At 42.2% G+C, this 25306-nt stretch overlaps 1 protein-coding gene across 1 annotated transcript in view; it reads right to left on the bottom strand.

Annotated features, from left to right (window-relative positions):
* Positions 1 to 25306, bottom strand: part of COL21A1 (collagen type XXI alpha 1 chain) — a 235518-nt gene that overhangs the window by 152916 nt on the left and 57296 nt on the right. Inside the window, exon 3 of the mRNA XM_072142258.1 lies at positions 9607 to 9791. The gene's annotated coding sequence lies outside the window, so the exon portion shown is untranslated. The remainder of the gene's footprint in view (positions 1 to 9606; positions 9792 to 25306) is intronic.

The following is a 25306-nucleotide window of genomic DNA, read 5'->3' as shown; positions in this document are numbered from 1 at the left end:
CATGGAAAAATAAAAAAGTTATGGATTTTTCAAGGTGGGGAGTAAAAAAATGGAAACACAAAAATTAAAATGGGCTTTGGCGTTAAGGGGTTAATTATTGTTCCGTATTTGTACTATATTCATGAATTCACTAGGATAAAGACAAGAAGAGTGGCAACTAAAAGTGTTGGTAATTGACTTGATTGGCCATGCGTTGTGGACTGATATTATATTTCTGTTAATTGATGGCTTTAAGGTTTGGTAATTATCTCTTGCAATCATCCTTCTCCACTACCATATGCAGTTGTAATAGCTCACTATAGTAACACTTCAATGTTTGGTTAGTGTCTTTAGATAATTGCTTAAATGTTTAATCATTCTATGGAAAGTACAGAAGAGCTGCCTGAATTCTAAAAATCCCACTACAGACATAGAAACTTATATACAAATTATATAAACATTTGCTGTCTCTTTAAATAAAAATATATGTACAAATAGAAAATCTTCTCATTGTTTTAGTATTAATGTATCACTATTTAAGCTTAATGTTTGCATTTAAGTTTGTAAAGTAAAATAATAAAGCAACTTTTCCAAATGAAAAGATTATTAGATAATGAGAGCAAATCACAGTACATCCCATAATTCCTAGTAAGAATGTCAAAAGTATGAAACACTTTTTCCAAGCATTATAAAGTGTTGTGTCTACTTCTGACGAGCTACAAAATCATTCTTCTCCTGTTCTTATGTATTAAAATATTGTACCACCCTGTCTGTCTTTTGCATTAACAGGATAGTTTTACCTAAAAACATTTAACAATTTGGTATTTTATGGTTTATACAGCTTTGGCTTTAATAAAGTAATATTTGTATAAAAGAGAATAGAGGAAAACCTTATGGTTCTTCTGCTGCTTAGTACCTGTCACGGATGCACCCGCAATCCTTGTCAAAAGTCGAGGACAAGCCTGCTTCCTGTCCAACTAGGCTGTGCGCGTCCCCGCTCATTGGGCGCGCGTGCCGGCTTTCCAACCTTAAAGGGCCAGTGTTACTATCTCTGAACTATCTTGGCGGCCGTGGCACCCCACCACAGCAACACAATCACGCTTTGAGGCGGGCCCTGGTGAAGACCAGGTGCCACTTAGACTCCGGTCCCGGGTGTCGGCTAGAACCATCATCTCCCACGGTGGTCCAGAGGGTCCACTGACTCTTCCCTAAGAGACTCTGACAGTACCCACCCCACCAGGTCATTTGCCATTCTGCAATTTTTGGTCTAGTGATTATGCTGTAACTAAGTGGCCCAGCATGTCACCACTGCAGCCAATCACTATGCTTAGTCATTGGCTGGAGCAGTGACGAGCCCTTTTGTGAAACTTTAGATCTAGTGTGGTAAATAGAGGTCCTCAACGCTCAGGTACTATATAATGAATCAAACATTTTCTGCACAGTTGACCATCATCTAAGGTGACTTTAATATGCCAAGAACTGAAGTCCCTATATAGTCTGCAAAAAAGGAAAATATGCAAAATTAACTAAACACTTTAGTGATTTATAGCACTGTATACATCCTTAGAGTTACATTGGAATATCCCATTTTATAAACTTTTTCATTTTATGTCTTAATAAAAAGACTACTCATTCATATAAATGTTTGATATAATGTTACATTGATAATGCTTGATTGTTAGATAATAGATGAAAAAACTGACATGTTTTCCTTCGGGTGTTATGCTAACACTTAGTGATATTTGGCTATTGCTGCAGGCTTGGCTGATACGTGAAGGGATTTAGTTGATACTTGTTCTGATTTTGATTTTGATTGGCTAGTTTTTAAGAAGTTTCCGGCACAGAGGAGGAGTTATGTTAATTATTACACCTGGTCTTAAATTTGGCCTGGGTGAGTAAGTTGGTGTATGGTTTATTCAGAGTGACACAGTGAGAGAACAGTGACCACAAGCTGGATCTAAAAGGTATCATGGAGTTATGAAAAGAGGCATAAACTTGTAAGGTTATTACTATGAAGTGAGTATTACATATTTCTTACCAGCCCTGGATGTAGTAGTTAATAACTTTCACGATACTGTTTTGAAGAGACCCAAACCCAGCAGCAGAGAACTGCAGGTTAAGGATGTGTGTATTGTGACCTAGCATTGTTATAGCACAGTTTGACATGGCACCTCTAATTGAGAAGTGCACTCTCCCATCTTTTTATCCTAGAATGCATTTGCTTACTGCCACCTCTAGAATAAAAGTTTTGTTCAAATACCTAATTTATTTTGGCCAACAACCTTTTCAATGACCTCATCAACTAAACCTATTTATATGCAACCCACTATAAACGGCAGAACCCATCAACTGTCCTGCAAACAATTGGGAGCCAAAACATTCAGTTGAATATAACATTTAGCATTAACCCTAAATATGGGTACAGTCAAAAAGCCCTCATTTAGCCCCTATTGTTCTACAAATCCCACCCAAGTATTCCCCGGGATTCCACAGTCGTGTCCTGGTGCCGATGCAAGTGAATAATAAGGTTTCTTCACTTCAATGACAGTTCACAGGCTACACAATGTAGTGACCCAAAATGTGATTTAGTATTCAAACTAAGGCCACTGATAGATTTTAAGCCAATCCCTTATAGAAAATTTTATCCCAGAGCGTATAATCCCTCCTGAGCTTTTATGGCAGATTTAGCTTCTGCCAGTAACTGCCTTCCAAATGAGAAAGATATGGCATTTTTGCTATACAAACTTTGTGAAAGTGATACAATTTAAACAACCACCTTTAGAATTTATGATAGACAAGACCAAAAAATGTACCCTTTCCACTTGTAGCAAGATTGTGTAGGAGATAAAGCAACATACTGGTAGGTTGATTAGATTGTGAGCCCCATTGGGGACAGGGACCATTTTTGCAAACTCTGTGCAGCGCTGGGTAATCTGTATGCACTATATAAATAAAGAATTATTATTAAACTCTGCTACCCAAAAGGGTATGGCCTTATTTAGACATCTTCATGCTGCAAACACAAGACAGTATGGAACCATGCACAAAACCAAAACGATTTTTCATAGCATTTAGTGAGGAAAGCATGTTCTCTGCTTGAGGAAAGTTGAAGTTAGTCAAATACAGAAACCGCAAGACATTTATTATTAAGCATAATCTATACTGAATTGATAGAAAAATTTGTAGTTAATAGAAAGAAGAAAAAACACGTAATAATTGCCATGAGAAGTCTGTTTTGGCGGTTGACTTGGTTTGTTGGGAGATCATTGGTGCCTGCGATCAACAGTGTTCAAATCATTAAATGCATCTCAAAAATAAGCCAAGAGATGGGCCACAAACTAAAATGGCCTCCCTTTGAGCCCTAGGCACCTGCCTATTCAGCTATGAACACAAACAAATTGGGTATCCTCATGCAGAATGAGGGCAATTAAGCCTAAATAACATACTATGTTATGAAAATAACTAAAAATAGTATATATTTACATACGCTATCAAAATAAAGCCCTATCTGTTACCATATAATTGCTGTCCATATAAAAGACATGCAGCAATTAACTGCTTGGTCTCCTCAGACCAAGAAACATAACTTCAATTTATAGAGAACTATTCTTCCTGTATTTTCCCCTCATAAGGCCACTCATTGGATAAAGACAGTCATGTGCCCCCCCCACCCCCCCGAAATTCTGGCTGGAATTACCAAAGCGACACCACGGCCCCCATTTTATATAGTGATTATGAAATTAAATGGTCCACAGCACAAATAGTCCACAGCACAGCATAATAATTTATTCTCCAGGAGATCTTAACACTGCAGTTCTGTTGTGCTGGAAAAAGTGGAACATCTACATATGCCTAAATGGGTTGTACCTAGTTTGGCAATTCAGAAACGAGAAAAGAAAAATGCAGCTGGCATTCACCAATAGAAGTGAAATCTTCATTCCAAACTTGTATAAAACATCGCTGCAGGAGGGAAGAATACAGCAGGAGCCCACTGAAGGCGACAGCCCGTTTGCGCTTCACAAGCGCTTAATCCTGCCTAGGCAGCCAAAATGCATTCTATGGATGTTTTGTTGAGCTAGAGCACCCCCTTTTTTCATATGTTGGTACCCTCTACCCCAGGGTGGTGATATGGATCTACGAACATGACCCGTATGGTCGTCTAGGTACAATGCCCCTCAATCGTCTTCCTTTTTTATCTAAAATTGTACCAAGTTTGAATGTTATCCCCTATCCATCTAGTGCAGTGGGAGTATGTTTCATGCCCCTGCATTCAATGCTCTAAGAGCATCAGAAATTGATGAGCATATTGCTGGGGTAACGCTGGCACGCTCATTCACTGAATATAAAGTGTGGGACGTAGTGGAGTGTTGTACTCCTTGGTTTACACTGCTCTGATAGTATTGAATGGAGCAGCAGGGCAAATGCTTGGCCAGTGGGAGTCTTTTCTCTTAAAACCTGGGGGTCCCATTTGTTGGACCTACCATAGGTCATATTATTATTCCCTAAACTCTGATGGAAGGTTTGTTCTTTTAAGGCCCCTAATTTTAATGATTGAAACAGGACATGTTAAGGACATTTTATTTGTGTATTTTGTCTGATGAAGTCTAATAAGCTATGTTTTTTTGGACTATCATCAATAAACGATAAAGCATTTAACTGGTGGATCTGTCTGTGAGAGTTTGCCAGACTACAAGTCTGACACGAGGGTTCTGCTTCACAATGTAAATAAACCATTATAAAGTTCACGATCTAGTCAACATTTATGAAAAAATGTACATATTCACATAATGTTCTAGCAAATATTATAAAGTGTGGTTTGGAAGACTTTTCTTTAATGCAGTCCTAATTGCATTTAAATATTATTGGCAGATGACCAATAGATATATATTCATTTTTTACTCTAATGGTTTAAACAGTCATCAGAAAAATCCTATTCTTATGGTTAGCATATTTGTCTTTTACCTTACTAGAATTTATAATTCTAATTCTTATTTTTAAAGAGATTCTTTCTAAACACACTTATCTCTTAAGCCCTTCAAACACATTAGATGAAAATTGCCAACCAACCATTCAATGTGTATGTGACTCCTGAAGGCAGATTCTAAGGGAGAAATAATTATTGGGAAAGTTGTTATTGCATTGCCAGCTCTTTATTGCTCTAATGAGAATTTTTTTCATAATAATAATTTATATAGCACATACAGATTGCACATCGCTGCACAGAGTTTGCCAATTTGTCCCTGTCCCCAATGGGGCTCACAATCTAATAAACCTAACAGTATGTTTTGGAGTGTGGAAGGGAACCCACACAAACATGGAGAGAGCATACAAATTCTTTGCAGATGTTGACCCTGGGACTTTAACCCACGTCCCCGGCGCTGTAAGTCTGTAATGCTAACTACTAAGCCATTGATCACACATTTATTGCTTGGCCAAGTCAGATGTGTATGTGGCAGTTAGGAAAGATGGCTGAACATTCATTCAGATCTGACCGATGACCTATATATGTCTGTGGCAGATCCCTCTTGTCTCCTAGGGTACCCACACATGTAGCATATTACCTGCCCATTTGCTGCAGGGTATTACAGTGTGGTAAATCCGCAGAATAATATACAGGCAGTCCCCGGGTTACGTACAAGATAAGAATATGAATTTGTATGTAAGTCGGAACTGTATATTTTATAATTGTAATCCCAACCAAATTTTTTTTTGGTCTCTGTGACAGTTGGATTTTAAAAATGTTGGGTTGTCATAAGAACCAGAATTAACAATAAATCTTAACTACAGACACATTTAATAACGGTTATAGCTGTTTATTGTAGCTTTGGACTAAAGTACAGTAATCTGCCAATATCCAGAAGTCCGTTTGTAACTAGGGGTCATCTGTAAGTTGGGTGTTCTTAAGTAGGGGACCGCCTGTAGTAGCTCTTGTTATTTTCTAAGATTTTTACCTCATGAACATAATAGCTCTTTCCCCTCTTAAAATTATCTCATATTCTTTTTAAACCATCATCGGAATTTCCCACTTCCCTAATAGGGAGGTGTAGTAAGCGTGAGCTGCCACAAAGATGGGGCAGGTCCTATTACAGCCCATTTTGCTGCACATGCAGTCTTTTAGTATTGTCATCAGCGGATGAACGTCAATTGTGTCCCATAGCATGGCCTGTTCGGTGTGCATTTACACTTAGACCTTTGCAAAACTTACTGTATATACTTTAAAGGAAATCAACCAGTGAAAAAAAAAAAAAAAACCCTACAAATAGTCCCCTCCGCACCTCTTCATCTTCATCCCAGCACAGTCTGCCTTGACACCCCGGGATAGTTATAACTGGTAGCACGAAGTGCAGGGACATATGGCACTTGTGGCTGCTAATTGTGCTTGCCCTCACCATCTCTCTCTCTCCCATGTTTTGAGCATGGGAGAGTGAGGTGAAATCACTCAAGAGGCGTGAATGGGATAGGGAGGTGCAGGGGCATACATAATTAGCAGACCGGAGTGGCGGACATTTTGTGCCCACACTCTGTGCTGCTAATTATAAATTTATTTTCTTGGTGATACCGGCATGTCAAGACTAGCGACAGACAATGGCAGGATCAAGATGAAGAGGAGTGGGGGTGAGTATTTATAGTTTTTCACTGGTTAATTTCCTCTAACTTATCTATAATACATTATAAAAAAGGAAACTCCTTTATGTGTTAATTCTATTTTTAAATTCTAAATTCCATATGTAAATCTACTTACCACTATTGTTAGCACAAAAATACAAAGGTGAAAAAATGTTGGTGCTTTAGCATTTCTGCATAGGACCACACATGTGCATATCTCTTTTCTGAACATCTGACTTCTTGCCAGCTTCAGCTTATATTTAGGCACAAGTATGAACTGATAAAAGGACATGGATTACATCAGCGGTGCTATTTTTAATCTGGCTCTTCAACATTATTAACAAGCAAAATGTCAATGACATCTTCATATCGTCCTTATCAAACATGAAATTTTAAATATATAGCCTGTTTAACCATTAAAGGACGTCTACCATCAGGATGAAGTCTTTTAAACCAAGCACACCGACATACTGGTGTGTGCCTCCTCTGGCAGGAACCACTCTTCACTAAGAAAAAGCTTTCACAAGAGAAGAGCTGATCCTGCCAGAGGGGGCACACACCAGTAAGACAGTGTGCTTGGTATACAAGCCTTCATCCTGATGGTAGATGTCCTTTAAAGCCTGTGTATCCATTGTTGGTGGTATATGTGTTGGAACTGCTACGATAGCATGCAATAGCTATGTTAAAAGATTTTCTCATACATTTCATACTTGCAGCCCATCCCACAAGCTTACTAGTCCAGCCCTCCATATGAATGAAGCTGCAGTAGAAGTGGATACTCATATTTACTAGTAGTAGTTTAGGAGAATTCAGAAATATATGTAACTCACAATGTTAGTGCTCTTGAACAAGAATAGATCTGTGCTCAGACTAGTAAATCGGCTGGAGTACAATTCCTTCAATCCCTCTCATATTTACTATGTCAATAAAACCCTTACCCTGTAATTGCCCTTTGAGGAGAGCCTTAAAACCTAAAGTTTGATACCCATAAGGTTCTTGGAAACTGAGATATTTGGGGGAGCTATTTGGAGCGTAAAGAACTACTTAATAGTCTAGTTGGGATTTCGCAGGAACATGTTGAAGATTGTTCAAAGGCATTAAGAAAAATTATTTGTAATTACTTGGTTCCCTGCCATGTCATTGATGTATTTGTCATATCTATTAATTCCCATTCTCATACCCTTTCTGAGTTATCATGCCCAGAAATAATGACATAAATAGAATAAGATTTTGGCAGTTCATTCAGATCTGCATTATAGAGGTCCAGTCAGTGGTGTAAACAGTGGGAATAAAGAATCCAGAAGAACTGATTAGTGCAGTTGGAGGTTTTTTTAAGGGACCTATACACCTATTCAAAAGATACCCAGGAAGTTTATATGTAAAAAAGTGTATACTAGCAAGGGAAATAGTAGCCTTATTTTTTCCTGGCGGTCTGCTGTATGAAGATGAAGGTTACTGCTCCTTTGATATGATTTACTTTACATAGAAACTTTCAGGGCATTATTTTATGAATGGGTGACTTAGTATAAAAAAAAAATTAAAAAATAGTTCATCGGGGGCACAACGGCAATAAAAGCAGGTTTATCCTTCAACATGTTTTGAGTTTTCTTGAAATATTCAGTTTACTGGAAATGTGTGTATTCTTGTAAGATTGAATTGTATTTCTCATGGCTGTTCTACAGCAGAAAAGCTTGGAGCAATTGTGTGTGTTTGTCTAACATTATAAGTTGGAGTTCCAAGTTTAGTAACAGAATTCATGAGTATTTCCATGAAAGTAATGGAGAACAGACAGGAGAAGGGGTCCCCTGCCTTCAGTAGAGTTCTTGGCTCTGAATGTAAGAGTTGCATACCAGAAACAAGAAATCTGCAGCTAACAAATACAAATATTATATTAAAAAGTATAGTTAAAATTAACATGAAAAATGAAAATTATTAAAACATTTGTCTTATCTTTTCTAAGTCATAACTACTATATCAAGATGACATATATCTACTTCCAAGAAGGAACCGGAACTCTATCTATCCAAGACAGACAGACAGCAATATACAGTAGTTGAGGCTATGGCATCATTTGCCATGGCAACATTTTCTGAATGTACATACCATCCTTTAATATTAACAGAACAAGAGAGGTAATAAAATTACATCACAGAAAAATGTAGCACCTGTTAAAAAAACTTTACATACATGGCTACAGAAAAGAGGCTGCACATCTCGTGAGACTGGGTCACTTCAAAGTGGTTTGAACATAATTTACAAGATTTTAACAGCATGCAACAAAAATGCTGTAATGTAAGACTATTTCCTACTTTCATTTATTAGCTGCAACAGACTTTCCTTTTATGAGAAGCCTCCTTAGCTAATAACTAGATGTACTTACTTGATTTATGAGAGGAATGAAGTTTTCTCAGTCAGTGCTGTCAGCTCTTTTCCTAGAAAGTGAAGACGTTTTATACCTCACTAATTTCATGAGCTCGTCTTTCTCGAGTTTTCCCAGAACTTGCTTTGCTCTCTTCCTCCACTTCTAAATTTTTATATATATGAAGTTATACATGTCCTCAACATATGACTCATGTGCACCATCTGCTGGTATTCAAAATTAGTCTTTTCCCTTTTTTTCCTTAAGTTGAAAGTGCTTTTTGTTTCTGTGCAGTGCCCCAATTTCCATGTACAGACATTTCAAGTTTTATAGTTGTATCTTTCATATAAAATCTTTCATATTCTAATCATTGTAATGTATGAATTATTGGATGTATCAAGAGAGGAATAGATTTTCATGATAAAGACATAGTTTTGCCCTTATACAAATCCCTGGTCAGACCACACATGGAATATTGTGTACAGTTTTTGGCACCAGTGTATAAAAAGGATATAGTAGAGCTGGAATGGGTGCAGAGGAGAGCAACCAGGATTATTAGGGGAATGGAGGGATTAGAATACACTGACAGATTACAAAATTTGGGATTATTCAGTTTAGAAAAAAGACGACTGAGGGGAGACCTCATTACAATGTACAAATACCTGAACGGACAGTACAAGGATCTCTCCAAAGATCTTCTTATACCTAGGCCTAGAGGAGAAGCGATTCTACCATCACCATAGACAAAGGTTCTTTACTGTAAGAGCAGTGAGACTATGGAACTCGGCCGCAGGAGGTTGTTATGGCGGACTCTATGTACATGTTCAAGAGAGGCCTGGGTGCCTTTCTGGAGAGAAAAAATATCACAGGTTATTGGGATAAAACATTTATTTCATTCTTAAAGGTTGGACTTGATGGACTTGCGTCTTTTTCCAGCCTTATATGCTATGATACTATGATACTATGATTACTTGTATTGTACTCCTAATAACATTGCCACAGCATGATTTACTGCAAAAAAAGCTCTCAATTAATTTACATATATTTACGTATGAGTGAAAGAGAAGAAGGTGTATAGTTTTTTTGTATTATTTGATGTCCTATAAACTGCTGTTGTTGCCCTCTCAATCCCTGTCTTCTTTTAAACCCTGCAATGCACAATGGCAGTTTAGTAACTCATGGTATGGTTGTCGCCACGGCCTGGATTAAAGGGGGCGCGCACGGGGCACGCGCCACGGGGCCCCCACCACTTCGCCCCTTTAATGGGTCCCCACCAAGTGTGGCGATTCGGGCGGTCAGATTGGCCGCAATCGCCCACTATGCGTTGCATTATAAAGACAGCTTGCCGCGCCACCCTAGCGGTAGCGGCGGCTGCCAGTACATTTGTATCTATGGCAGATCCATAAAACACAGCGCACGGGATGTCGGCTTCGTTGTGCAGACGGCGCGGAATGTGTTTTATGGCTCTGCCATAGATACAAATGTACCGGCGGAATCCCGAAAGAGGAGCAGGATCGCGCCGCACATCGTGGGAATGGGAGGTGAGTACAGATTTATTATTTTACTGGGGACTTGTTATGAATTATGGGGGGCTGTATGTATAACTGGTTGGCTGTATATGCACAGGGGGCTGTATATGTATGGAGGGCTGCTGTATATTCATAGGGGGATGCTTTATATTATTGGGAGGCTGTATATTCAAGGGAGGCTATATGCAGCACTGGGGGCCTGTATATTCATATATAGTCATGGGGGGCTGCTGTATAGTCACGGGGGTATGCTGTATAGTTATGCGGGGCTGCTATATATTATTGGGGGGGCTGTATGTACAACTAGGGAGATGTATATCACCAGAGGGCTGTATAAATAACAGCGGGCTATGTATATATAACTGGGGAGCTGCATATAAAACTGGGGGACTGTATCTATTAATTACTGAGTGATGTACACTTATGAATTACTCTGGGCTGTATGTATTAATTACTGGCGGCTTTATATCTATATTATCTGGGGGCTGTATCTATTAATTACGGATTAATTACTGGGGGCTTAATAACTGGGGGCTGTATCTATCAATTACTGGGGGCTTTATATCTATTACTGGGGGCTTTATATCTATTAATGGGGGCTGTATCTATTAATTACTGGGGGCTTTATATCTATTAATGGGGGCTGTATCTATTAATTACTGGGGGCTTTATATTTATTACTGGGGGCTGTATCTATAAATTACTGAGGGCTTTATATTTATTACTGGGGGCTGTATCTATTAATTACTGGGGGCTTTATATCTATTACTGGGGGCTTTATATATATTACTGGGGGCTGTATCTATTAATTACTGGGGGCTTTATATTTATTACTGGGGGCTATATCTATTATTACCGGGGACTGTATATCTTTTAACTACTGGGGGACTGTATATAATAATTACTTTGGAATGTAAATTTATGAATTACGAATGGGGACTGTATATATTATTACTGTGGGCTATAAATGTATGAATTACTGGGGGCGATATCTATGTCAATTGGTCCCATTTACATTTTTGTGCATGATGCCTAGGGGGAAACCTGTCTTACATGGATTACTGACTAAGGGGGGACCCTACCTATTATATGGATGCTAAATGTGTACCCTGTCTGGGCTACATTCTGTAGAGGGGCCCCCACCAGGTTTTGCGCCCAGGGGCCCCCACCAATCTTGAGCCGGCCCTGGTTGTCGCTGTTTGAAGAGAGCTCATGCCCTGGACTCTCTCCATGCAGCGCTGTATGTATGTATTTTACAGCTAACCCATGCATGTGGCAGTTAATCTGTTAAGTTCCATACTGCAGGAGAGTGCCCCCAGATGCCACCATGGTTGTATTTAGTGTTAATTCTGCCCTAGGCACTTACACCCCTTACACCCCTTGTAGGTGGCGCCAAGCAAATGCATAACCTCCTACATCAGTGGTGGCGAACCTAGAGCCCTCTCTGTCGGCACGCGCACCATCTCCACTGCCGTCTCTATAGAACTGGCCAGGCAGGAAAAGCTGCCGATTGCCGAGAGCTCCAGCGATCTCTCTTACTGTTGGCTGCATCAGAACTGCTCTGTGCTCAACAGTGCTGCCTAGAGACACAGCAGCAGGTCAGTGCTAAGTCACTAAGGTATTATCTAGTCCGATTTGAAACGTATGCAAATTAGCTATAAATATCAGTTCTTCCAAACCTTTACAGGCCTTGTTATTAAGCGGTTAAACTCCCTCACTATTTATTAGTAATATAAATTGCATGTATTTATTTACTTTGGGCACGCTCACATGGCAGAATATCCTATATTTCAAGTGGAACCCTCCCAGATTCCATCTATTTCAATAATCTAATCTACCATGTGAACAGATCCTTTTGGCTCTTTACACACTTACAGAGAGATTATATTTTTACACGTAACACCTATATATAAACCTGTTAGATTTGTAGAGTTATCGGGACCGCGGACCTCTGTTTGCATCCTGTGAGTGATTTACGGGTGAGCTCCAGGAATAGGACCTGTTCTATCTTTTGTGTCTTGAGCAGTTGGCTCATGCATTTGGCAATAGATTCCAAAGCTGTGTGCATGCACCCATAGAAGTGAATGGGGAATGCTAGCTGTAAAAACAATGGCTAACACACATCCTAAATTTTACATAGGTGTTATACGTGTATATAAACACACACATATCTCATATTACACCTATATATACACCTATTACATGTTATACCTGTACATACACACATATGTCACATATTACACCAATAAATACATCTAATACATGTTATACCTTCAGGTCACAGGCCTTTATTTAACATCTTTTTCTTGCTTAATTTTTATTTTTTATAATGGGCATATGAGGGTTGTTTTTTGTGGTATGATTTGTGTCTTCCAATGGGTTAATTTTATAGTAAAAATAGCATGATAATTCAAATGTATTAACGCTTTCTTGCAACCCTACAGAAAAAAACAGCTGTTTTGCCACCAGTTTTTTAATTTAAACTTTTATGCAGTTCACCATACTGTATAATAAAGACGATAAAATTATTCTATTGGTCAGTAACATTAAGGAGATACCAAACATGTACAGGTTTTCTTATGTTTTACTACTTTAAAAACTCCTTTTTAACCCCTTCCCGACATTTGACGTAATAGTACTGCATCGCGGGAGGTGCGTTCCCGCAAAAAATGCAGTACTATTACGTCAAGCTTCTGGCCAGAAGCTGCGGGTGTCGGCTATATATTATAGCCGACACCCGCCTCTAACACCCGCGATCGGAGATTTCTCCGATCGCGGGTGTTAACCCCTAACACGCCGCGGTCGCACTGACCGCGGCGTGTTAGAGGCATTTAAAGTCAAGTAAAAGTCAATCGGTCCGCTCCTCCGGGGACTGCCGGTGCCCGGGGCTGCGCGATCTTCATCCAGAAGCCGGGTCCCTTCTGGCAGGACCCGGCTGTAAGACACTGGGCATGCGCAGCATTGTATTGCACTGTGTAACCTGTAAAAGAGCTTGAACAAGTGATCAGAAGATCACTTGTTCAAGCTAAGATGTCAGTAACTGTAAAAAAAAGTAAAAAAAATAAATAAAGCTTTTTTTTAAATAAAAATAAATAATAAAAGAAAGTGAAAGTCCCCACAAACACCACATTTCCCTGTACACAAGTAATAAAGTATAAAAAACACTAAATCACAAAAAAACCCACTTATTTGGTATCGCTGCGTCCGTAACAATCTGTACAATAAATAATAATCATAATTGGACCCGCTCGGTGAACGTGGTAAAAAAAAAATTTAAACTTTTTATCAAATTGCTTTACAAAAAATGTTCTAAAAAGTGATCCGAAAAAGTTATAATCACCAAAATGATACCAATGAAAAGAACATCTTGTCACGCAAAAAATAAGCTTACAACCAGCTCCGTCAACCAAAAAATACTATAGTTATGCCGCTATAAGAATGGCAATACTAAAACAAATGCAATTTTTTCTATTATAGTTTTCCTTCAATAAAATTGGACAAATATAAAATAAACTATATAAATGAGGTATCACCGTAATCGTAGTGATCCGTAGAATAAAGATAATATATTATTGTTATGCTACAGTGAACACCCCCCCCAAAAAAATGCTAAAAATCCAAAACAAGAATTAATGATTTTATTTTCCTCCACATGTAAAAAGTTAATAAAATTGCTTCAATAAGCTAAAAACCCTCTAAAATGAAGTTTTTTTACAGTGCATCTCATCTCGCAAAAAATAAGCCCTTATTTGTCTAAATTGCTTAAAAAATAAAGATTGTATAGCCTATTCCCAACACGCTTTGTTATAAAACGGTGCGTCGGGTGATGACTTGCCAACACGGTTCAGACACAGTGGGGCAAGCTGTCTGAAAGTTAGAATATTTCTAGTTGCCCATGGCAACCAATCACAGCTCCCCTGTGCTGTGCACTGGCAAAATGAAAGCTGAGCTGTGATTGGTTGCCATGGGCAACTAGAAATATTCTGACTTTCAGACAGCTTGATAAATCTGCCCCAGTGATCGGGGCAAGATGGCGGCTGTTCCTGACGGCCATCCATCCTGCCCCATGGAACAGAAGGGTTACGTCCCACCAACATGATCGCTGCTATTAGCTCATCAATTCAGACCAGCCAATAGCAGCGAATTTACTTATGACGTCAGTAATACCGATCACCATGTCTGTAGACACGGTGATCGGGGCAGGGTGGTGGCTGTTCCTGACAGCCACCAATTGTGCCTTGCGGTCCAGAGGGGTTTTGTTTCCCCTCTCTGCCCATGTTTGCCGTTATTGGCTGGTCGATTTGTTCCAGCCAAAAGCAGCTGTATTCGTCACAATGGGCATCGCTAGGGTGAATAAGAGCAACACTCTTACGAAAAACGAAGATTTGGTACAAAAGCGCAGGCCGTGCACATTGTACAGATTATGCTGTACAACTCTTACGTGCTGTTCCATTGTGCAGGTCCTGCCGTATCATTTCTCCGTTTTCAAGAGGAGGATATTAGGAAACTAATATTGGGACAAAAAGGACGGGGCCCCAGTACCTCTGGTTTAGATGTTCCTGTGTTTTGCCAGGACAGCATTTTCCCGGTGAATTCTGCTTCTAATGGTAGGACTCAATAAAGAGTCTGTTCCAAAAGAGGAGTTAGGATGGACACTACATACTACTAAGAGACCTGCGACAACTCCAGAGTGACAAAAGTTTAGTTGGTCCCCTGGTATATTCTACCTCCTTATACGCAACACATTCACAATTCACGCCCAACCTGTTGTGAATTCATTTCAGTAAAATGAATAATTGTAACAACTGTTAGGTCACGTTGCTCCCTATACCCCTCGATTATTTCATATGGGGCGCCACATAACGGGCACTGAACTTTCCAGAAATAATAGCAATTTCCATCTTGGACTCCATTGCACATCATATTTGGAAACCACCTATATGTTCAAAATGCTCATTTCACCACGTGTATTACACTACACCACATATTACACCTTGCTAAATTCCCCAAGGGGGTGTACATTCAACAATTAGGGTCACTTTTCGGGTTTTCCTCTGTTTTGGTACCACTACGGCTCTCCAAATGTATCCTGACACATGTGAAGGATTTCTGTCAAATTTGGCCTCTAAAAGACAAACATACCTCTTTTTCTCTACTGTGCGCCCATAAAGTATTTTATATGCACATGTGGGGTACTTCTACACTCGGGAGAAATAGTTTTACACCTTTTTCGGGGTTATTTAATATATTATCCCTTGTGGCTTACATAAATTAGGGGTAAAGTGACATTTATAGGAAAATTTTCACCTTTTTAATGTTTAGGGCCTAATTGGATCATTTACCTGTAGGGGCAAATACATATATAACACATTGCAAAATTCTCTAAGGGGCGTGCATTCAAAAATTAGGGACACTTTTCGGATTCTTATGCGTTTTATACCACTAGGGTTCCCCAAATGCATGTCAAACATTTCTGTCAAATTTTGCTTATAAAAGGCAACATTTTATATACACATGTGGGGTACTTCTACACTCGAGAGAAATATATTTACACATTTTGGGGGGTAAAATGACCTTTATAGGAAAATTTTTACCTTTTTCCTATTTAAGTCCTAATGAAATCAAAAACCTTTACGGACAAATACACATATTACACCTTGCTAAATTTTTAGAGATGAGCGAGCACTAAAATGCTCGGGTACTCGTTATTCGAGACGAACTTTTCCCGATGCTCGAGTGCTCGTCTAGAATAACGAGCCCCATTGAAGTCAATGGGAGACTCGAGCATTTTTCAAGGGGACCAAGGCTCTGCACAGGGAAGCTTGGCCAAACACCTGGGAACCTCAGAAAAGGATGGAAACACCACGGAAATGGACAGGAAACAGCAGGGGCAGCATGCATGGATGCCTCTGAGGCTGCTTAATCGCACCATTATGCCAAAATTATGGGCAACAGCATGGCCATGACAGAGTGACAGAATGAAGCTAGATAGCATCTAAAACATCCAATAATTGACCCTGACACTATAGGGGATGGCATGCAGAGGCAGCGGCAGCAGGCTAGAGAGTGTCATGGCGACATACCCTAAATGGACTCAGGCTTCAAACCAATGGGTGGCAGAGAGGAACCAAAGGAGGTGAGCAAGAAGCGCTCAAATAATATCGGTACATGATAAAAGTTTGCCAGTATATTTTGTGGATTACACAGCAGGGTGGCGACAAAGTTAACATGGAAGCCATGAAAACAACCCAAAATTCTGCCTGACACAGCTCGTTTGATAAGGGGACCATGTATGGAGGCAGTGAACTAGTAGTAGATTAAAGGTGCTGCAGTTAAAACTATGTTAGTTGGATCTTGGCATGGAGCTGGCGCTCCGCTGCCAGGCGAGCTTTCGCCAATCCAAGCCCCTGTCTCTAGGCTACTCCCCAAACAGCACTTCTAAGAACCTTTTGTATAAGATCAAGTGTAGTAGCGTTCTTATAAGTTTAGGATATGGCGGGTGAGGGGAATGTAAACAGATGCGCAAGAAGCGCTGAAATAATATCGGTAAATGATAAAAGTTTGCCAGTATTTTTTGTGGATTACACAGCAGGGTGGCGACAAAGTTAACAAGTTTGTTGTGGAAGCCATGAAAACAACCCAAAATTCTGCCTGACACAGCTCGTTTGATAAGGGGACCATGTATGCTTACAGTTCATGCCAGTCGCTGCACTGGCTGCCAGTCTCCTTTCGAATACAGTTTAAAATAATAACCCTCATCCATAAAGCTCTGTATAATGCTGCACCCCCCTACCTCTCCTCTCTTATCTCAGTCTATCGCCCAACCCGTGCTCTTAGATCCGCCAGTGATCTTAGATTAACCTCTACCCTAGTGCGGACCTCCCACTCGCGTCTCCAAGACTTCTCTAGAGCTGCACCAATTCTATGGAATGCTCTGCCCTGGACTATCAGACTAATACCTAACCTCCAAAGTTTCAAACGTGCTCTTAAAACCCATTTCTTTAGGCAAGCCTATAACACTCATTAACTGCATGAAGTTTTAACTCTTCTACTAACCCGTCCTGTGTCGTCCTCCCATCTGTTATCCAGCAACCAACAGGCACCAGACTTCTCTACAGCCCCATTCACCCTGGACCTGGTATATAAGATGACGGCTGAGTGGTTCAAGCGACAGCAATTCCATTTATTATATTTTGTTCTATTCCCTAAGAAAAATGGCTTGACCATTAAATATTCTTTTACCTCGTGTTACCCCATCATCTTCATAAACCGTAAGCTCTGGTGAGCAGGGACCTCACTCCTGTTGTTCCATACAAATGTTGTGCTCTGTTACATTACATTTGTATTTGTTTCCTATGATTTGTAAAGCGCTACGGAATATGATGGCGCTATATAAATAAAGATTATTATTATTATTATGGAGGCAGTGAACTAGTAGTAGATTAAAGGTGCTGCAGTTAAAACTATGTTAGTTGGATCTTGGGATGGAGCTGGCGCTCCGCAGCCAGGCGAGCTTTCGCCAATCCAAGCCCCTGTCTCTAGGCTACTCCCCAAACAGCACTTCTAAGAACCTTTTGTATAAGATCAAGTGTAGTAGCGTTCTTATAAGTTTGGGATATGGCGGGTGAGGGGAATGTAAACAGATGCGCAAGAAGCGCTGAAATAATATTGGTAAATGATAAAAGTTTATTAGTATATTTTGTGGATAACACAGCTGGGTGGCGACAAAGTTAACAACTTTGATGTGGAATCCATGAAAACAACCCAAATTTCTGCCTGACACACCTCGTTTGATAAAGGGACGATGTATGGAGGCAGCTATATGGACGACTTTTGGAGGTAGCAATGGAGACAACGTGTGGAGGCTGCTATGGAGACAATTTAATTTGGATAGTGCCTGTATGTGGCAGTCCCAAAAATGTTTCAAACCAGAGGAGCAGGTAGGTGGCCCTCCAGAAAAATGGAATAGATTGAGTGCCTGTATGTGGCAGTCCCAAAAAGTTTTCAAACCAGAGGAGCAGGTAGGTGGCCCTCCAGAAAAATAGAATAGATTGAGTGCCTGTATGTGGCAGTCCCAAAAAGTTTTCAAACCAGAGGAGCAGGTAGGTGGCCCTCCAGAAAAATGGAATAGATTGAGTGCCTGTATGTGGCAGTCCCAAAAAGTTTTCAAACCAGAGGAGCAGGTAGGTGGCCCTCCAGAAAAATAGAATAGATTGAGTGCCTGTATGTGGCAGTCCCAAAAAGTTTTCAAACCAGAGGAGCAGGTAAGTGGCCCTCCAGAAAAATGGAATCGATTGAATGCCTGTATGTGGCAGTCCCAAAAAGTTTTCAAACCAGAGGAGCAGGTAGGTGGCCCTCCAGAAAAATTGAATAGATTGAGTGCCTGTATGTGGCAGTCCCAAAAAGTTTTCAAACCAGAGGAGCAGGTAGGTGGCCCTCCAGAAAAATTGAATAGATTTAGTGCCTGTATGTGGCACTCCCAAAAATTGTTTAAAACAGAGGAACGGGTCGGTGGCCCTCCAGAGAAATTGAATAGATTGAGTGCCTGTATGTGGCACTCCCAAAAATTGTTTAAAACAGAGGACCGGGTCGGTGGCCCTCCAGAAAAATTAAATGCATAAAGTACTATAGCTAGAGCCAGTGGGCCCTGTCAAAAAATAGCCAGTTTCCTCTGCTTTACTGTACAAAGAGGAGGAGAAGGAGGAAAATGAGGAGGAGGAGGAGTGGATCAATTATTCAGGTTTAGCTTCCTTCACCTGGTGGAGATTGGAAATTATGAGAAATCCAGGCTTTATTCATCTTAATAAGCGTCAGCATGTCAGCGCTGTCAGTCGACAGGCGTGTACGCTTATCGGTGATGATGCCACCAGCTGCACTGAAAACCCGCTCGGACAAGACACTAGCGGCAGGGCAGGCAAGAACCTCCAAGGCGTACAGCGCCAGTTCGTGCCACATGTCCAGCTTTGAAACCCAGTAGTTGTAGGGAGCTGTGTGATCATTTAGGACGATGGTATGGTCAGCTACGTACTCCCTCACCATCTTTCTGTAAAGATCAGCCCTACTCTGCCGAGACTGGGGACAGGTGACAGTGTCTTGCTGGGGTGACATAAAGCTGGCCTTGTAAAGCGTACCCTTGCCAGTGCTGGACAAGCTGCCTGCTCGCCTACTCTCCCTCGCTACTTGTCCCGCAGAACTACGCACTCTGCCGCTAGCGCTGTCAGAAGGGAAATACTGTTTCAGCTTGTGCACCAGGGCCTGCTGGTATTCATGCATTCTCACACTCCTTTCCTCTGCAGGGATGAGAGTGAAAAGATTTTGCTTGTACCGTGGGTCCAGGAGAGTGAACACCCAGTAATCGGGGCTGGAATAAATTCTTTGAACGCGAGGGTCACGGGATAGGCAGCCTAGCATGAAATCTGCCATATGCGCCAGAGTACGCGTAAGAATTCACTCCCCTCACTGGCCTGACTGTCCATTTCCTCCTCCTCCAACTCCTCCAACTCCTCTTCTTCTGCCCATACACGCTGAACAGTGAAGGACTCAACAATGGTCCCCTCTTGTGTCTCGCCAACATTCTCCTCCTCTTCCTCCTCATCCTCCTCCACCTCCACCTCCTCCGATATGCGCTGAGAAACAGACCTAAGGGTGCTTTGGCTATCAACAAGGGAATCTTCTTCCCCCGTCTCTTGTGACGAGCGCAAAGCTTCCGACTTCATGCTGATCAGAGAGTTTTTCAACAGGCCAAGCAGCGGGATGGTGAGGCGGATGATGGCGGCATCGCCACTGACCATCTGTGTTGACTCCTCAAAGTTACTCAGCACCTGACAGATATCAGACATCCACGTCCACTCCTCATTGTAGACTTGAGGAAGCTGACTGACCTGACTACCAGTTCTGGTGGATGTTGACATCTGGCAGTCTACAATCGCTCGGCGCTGCTGGTAAACTCTGGATAACATGGTCAGTGTTGAATTCCACCTCGTGGGCACGTCGCAAAACAGTCGGTGAGCGGGCAGTTGGAGGCGGCGCTGCGCTGCCCTGAGAGTGGCAGCATCTGTGCTGGACTTCCTGAAATGCGCACAGATGCGGCGCACTTTCGTGAGCAAATCTGACAGATTGGGGTATGTCTTGAGGAAACGCTGAACTATCAGATTTAACACATGGGCCAGGCATGGCACATGTGTCAGTCTGCCGAGTTGCAGAGCCGCCACCAGGTTACGGCCGTTGTCACACACAACCATGCCTGGCTTCAGGTTCAGCGGTGCCAGCCACAGATCAGTCTGCGCCGTGATGCCCTGTAATAGCTCTTGGGCGGTGTGCCTTTTATCGCCTAGGCTCAGCAGTTTGAGCACCGCCTGCTGTCGCTTAGCGACGGCACTGCTGCTGTGCCTAGAGCTACCGACTGATGGCGCCGTGCCCACGGATGGTAGTTCGGAGGAGGAGGGGTGGGAGGAGGAGGAGGCATAGTAGGCCTGAAACACCTGGACCGAGGTAGGCCCCGCAATTCTTCGGCGTCGGCAGTATATGACCAGCCCCAGGGTCAGACTCGGTCCCAGCCTCCACCAAGTTAACCCAATGTGCCGTCAGCGATATATAGTGGCCCTGCCTGGCAGCACTCGTCCACGTGTCCGTGGTCAGGTGGACCTTGTCAGAAACGGCGTTGGTCAGGGCACGGGTGATGTTGTCTGACACGTGCTGGTGCAGGGCTGGGACGGCACACCGGGAAAAGTAGTGGCGGCTGGGGACCGAATACCGAGGGGCGGCCGCCGCCATGAGGTTGCGAAAGGCCTCGGTCTCTACTAGCCTATAGGGCAGCATCTCCAGGCTAAGCAATCTGGAGATGTGGACATTAAGGGCTTGGGCGTGCGGGTGGGTTGCACTATATTTGCGTTTCCGCTCCAGCGTCTGGGGTATGGAGAGCTGAACGCTGGTGGATGCTGTGGAGGATCGTGGAGGCGACGATGGGGTTTTTGTGGCAGGGTCATGGGCAGGGGGCTGACTATCAGCTGACACAGGGGAAGGAGCAGTGGTGTGCACGGCCGGAGGTGAACGGGCTTGTTGCCACTGAGTGGGGTGTTTAGCATTCATATGCCTGCGCATACTGGTGGTAGTTAAGCTAGTAGTGGTGGAACCCCTGCTGATCCTGGTTTGGCAAATGTTGCACACCACAGTCCGTCGGTCATCCGGTGTTTCCTTAAAGAACCTCCAGACTTCTGAAAATCTAGCCCTCGCCGCAAGAGCCCTCGCCACGGGAGCTTCACTAGTTGACACATTTGGCGCTGATGCACCAGCTCTGGCCCTGCCTCTCCATCTGGCCCCACCACTGCCTCTTCCAACCTGTTCTGGTCGAGGACTCTCCTCCGTCTCAGAAGCACTGTGTTCACCCGGCCTATCAACCCAGCTTGGGTCTGTCACCTCATCATCCTCCGATCCCTCAGTCTGCTCCCCCCTCGGACTTCCTGCCCTGACAACAACTTCCCCACTGTCTGACAACCGTGTCTCCTCATCGTCGGACACCTCTTTACACACTTCCACTACGTCAAGAAGGTCATCATCACCCACAGACTGTGACTGGTGGAAAACCTGGGCATCGGAAAATTGCTCAGCAGCAACCGGACAAGTGGTTTGTGACTGTGGGAAGGGTCCAGAAAACAGTTCCTCAGAGTATGCCGGTTCAAATGCCAAATTTTCCTGGGAGGGGGCAGACTGGGGGGAGGAGGCTGAGGTGCAGGAGCTGGAGGAGTGGCGATTTCGGTGACATGGGTGGACTGCGTGGAAGACTGACTGGTGGACAAATTGCTCGAAGCATTGTCGGCAATCCACAACATCACCTGTTCGCACTGTTCTGGCCTCAACAGTGCTCTACTACGAGTCCCAGTAACTTCAGACATGAACCTAGGGAGTGTAGCTCTGCGGCGTTCCCCTGCTCCCTCATAAGCAGGTGGTGTCTCACCCCGGCCAGGACCACGGCCTCTGACCCCTGCAGTAGTTGGACGCCCACGTCCCCGCCCTCGTCCTCTACCCCTAGCCCTCGGGTTAAACATTTTTAAAATGAGAGTTATAACTTTAATTTTTTTTTAACTTTTTTTTGTGTTTTTTGTTTTTTTTTGTGTTTTTGAGTTTTTAAAACCAAACGATGCTATCCTATTGCTATGGCTATTTTCTAGCCAAGTATGAAAGCACACTACTATGCCAGATGAGATGACGCAGAGTTATGAAACAAAATAAACGTAAAATAAAAAAGGAAAAATGGCAGACTGTGCCTAATTGAAACCCAACCCCTACTAAATTTTCCCACTTCGGTCTTTGCAATGGATATGTGCGTCACTAAGCGCAAAACACAGCGGTCGCAAGTCTCACTACAAATTGCTCACAATTTGCTAGTAGATGCACTGCAGCAAGTACAGCCACCAGCAGATCAACCAGAAATCAAATATATATAACACTACTGTAGGCGTAAGTAAGCCGTTTAGATTCTCCTATGGCTATTTTCTAGCCAAGTATGAAAGCACACTACTATGCCAGATGAGATGACGCAGAGTTATGAAACAAAATAAACGTAAAATAAAAAAGGAAAAATGGCAGACTGTGCCTACTTGAAATCCAACCCCTACTAAATTTTCCCACTTCGGTCTTTGCAATGGATATGTGCGTCACTAAGCGCAAAACACATCGGTCGCAAGTCTCACTACAAATTGCTCACAATTTGCTAGTAGATGCACTGCAGCAAGTACAGCCACCAGCAGATCAACCAGAAATCAAATATATATAACGCTACTGTAGGCGTAAGTAAGCCGTTTAGATTCTCCTATGGCTATTTTCTAGCCAAGTATGAAAGCACACTACTATGCCAGATGAGATGACGCAGAGTTATGAAACAAAATAAACGTAAAATAAAAAAGGAAAAATGGCAGACTGTGCCTAATTGAAATCCAACCCCTACTAAATTTTCCCACTTCGGTCTTTGCAATGGATATGTGCGTCACTAAGCGCAAAACACAGCGGTCGCAAGTCTCACTACAAATTGCTCACAATTTGCTAGTAGATGCACTGCAGCAAGTACAGCCACCAGCAGATCAACCAGAAATCAAATATATATAACGCTACTGTAGGCGTAAGTAAGCCGTTTAGATTCTCCTATGGCTATTTTCTAGCCAAGTATGAAAGCACACTACTATGCCAGATGAGATGACGCAGAGTTATGAAACAAAATAAACGTAAAATAAAAAAGGAAAAATGGCAGACTGTGCCTACTTGAAATCCAACCCCTACTAAATTTTCCCACTTCGGTCTTTGCAATGGATATGTGCGTCACTAAGCGCAAAACACATCGGTCGCAAGTCTCACTACAAATTGCTCACAATTTGCTAGTAGATGCACTGCAGCAAGTACAGCCACCAGCAGATCAACCAGAAATCAAATATATATAACGCTACTGTAGGCGTAAGTAAGCTGTTTGGATTCTCCTATGGCTATTTTCTAGCCAAGTATGAAAGCACACTACTATGCCAGATGAGATGACACTGAGTTATTAAAAAAATAAACGTAAAATAAAAAGTAAATGGCAGACTGTGCCTAATTGAAATCAAACCCCTAATAAATTTTCCCACTTTGGTGTTTGAGGTGGATATGTGTGTCACTAAGAGCTAAACACAACGGTAGCAAGTCCCCCTGCAAATTCCTCACAATATGGTACTAGCTGCAAATAAAAAAAAAAAAGTATAACGTTATTGTAGCCCTAAGAAGGGCTGTTGGGTTCTTGGAGAATCACTCCTGCCTAACAGTAAGCTAATAGAACACCCTAACGCTTTCCCTGACCAGCAGCAGCTCTCTCCCTAGCGGCATCCAGACACAGAATGATCCGAGCAGCGCGGGCAGCGGCTAGTCTATCCCAGGGTCACCTGATCTGGCCAGCCAACCACTGCTATCGACGTGTAAGGGTACCACGTCATGCTGGGTGGAGTGCAGAGTCTCCTGGCTTGTGATTGGCTCTGTTTCTGGCCGCCAAAAAGCAAAACGGCGGGAGCTGGCATTTTCTCGAGCGGGCGAAGTATTCGTCCGAGCAACGAGCAGTTTCGAGTACGCTAATGCTCGACCGAGCATCAAGCTCGGACGAGCATGTTCGCTCATCTCTTTAAATTTTCTAAGGGTTGTGCTTTCCAAAATGGTGACACTTGTTGGGGTTCCCCTCTGTTTTGCTACCACTACAGCTCTCTAAATGCATCCTGACACATGTTAAGGATGTCTGTCAAATTTGGCTTCTAAAAGGCCAACGCCCCTCTTTCCCTTCTGAGCTTCACTGCGTACCCATACAACATTTTATTTGCATGTGTGGGGCAATTTTATACTCGGGAGAAATGCTAGTACACATTTTTTGGGGTTGTTTCATCTTTAATGCCTTATGGGATACAAAAATTAGCCGTAAAAGTGACTTTTATGGGAAAATGTTCCTCTTTTTTCCTTTTAGGGACCTAATTGAAGCAAACACCTGTAGGGGAAAATACACATATTACACCTTGCAAAATTCTCCAAAGGGTGCACTTTCCAAAATGGTGACACTTGTTGGGGTTCTCCTCTGTTTTGGTACCACTAGGGCTTTCCAAATGCATCCTGACACATGTTGAGGATGATTGTCAAATTTGGCTTCTAAAAGGCCAACGCCCCTCTTTCCCTTCTGAGCTTCACTGCGTACCTATACAACACTTTATATGCAAAAGTGGTGCAGTTCTGTGCTTAGGAGAAATAGTTTTACACATTTATGGGGGTTGTTTCATCTTTTATCCCTTGTGGCTTACAAAAATTTGGGGTAAAAGTGACTTTATTGAGAAAACTT

The sequence above is a fragment of the Engystomops pustulosus genome, chromosome 3 (genome assembly GCF_040894005.1).
Source record: "Engystomops pustulosus chromosome 3, aEngPut4.maternal, whole genome shotgun sequence".
NCBI classification, from domain to species: domain Eukaryota; kingdom Metazoa; phylum Chordata; class Amphibia; order Anura; family Leptodactylidae; genus Engystomops; species Engystomops pustulosus.
Note: the sequence above shows the minus strand (reverse complement) of the source record. Positions and strands in the feature narration are given on the sequence as shown.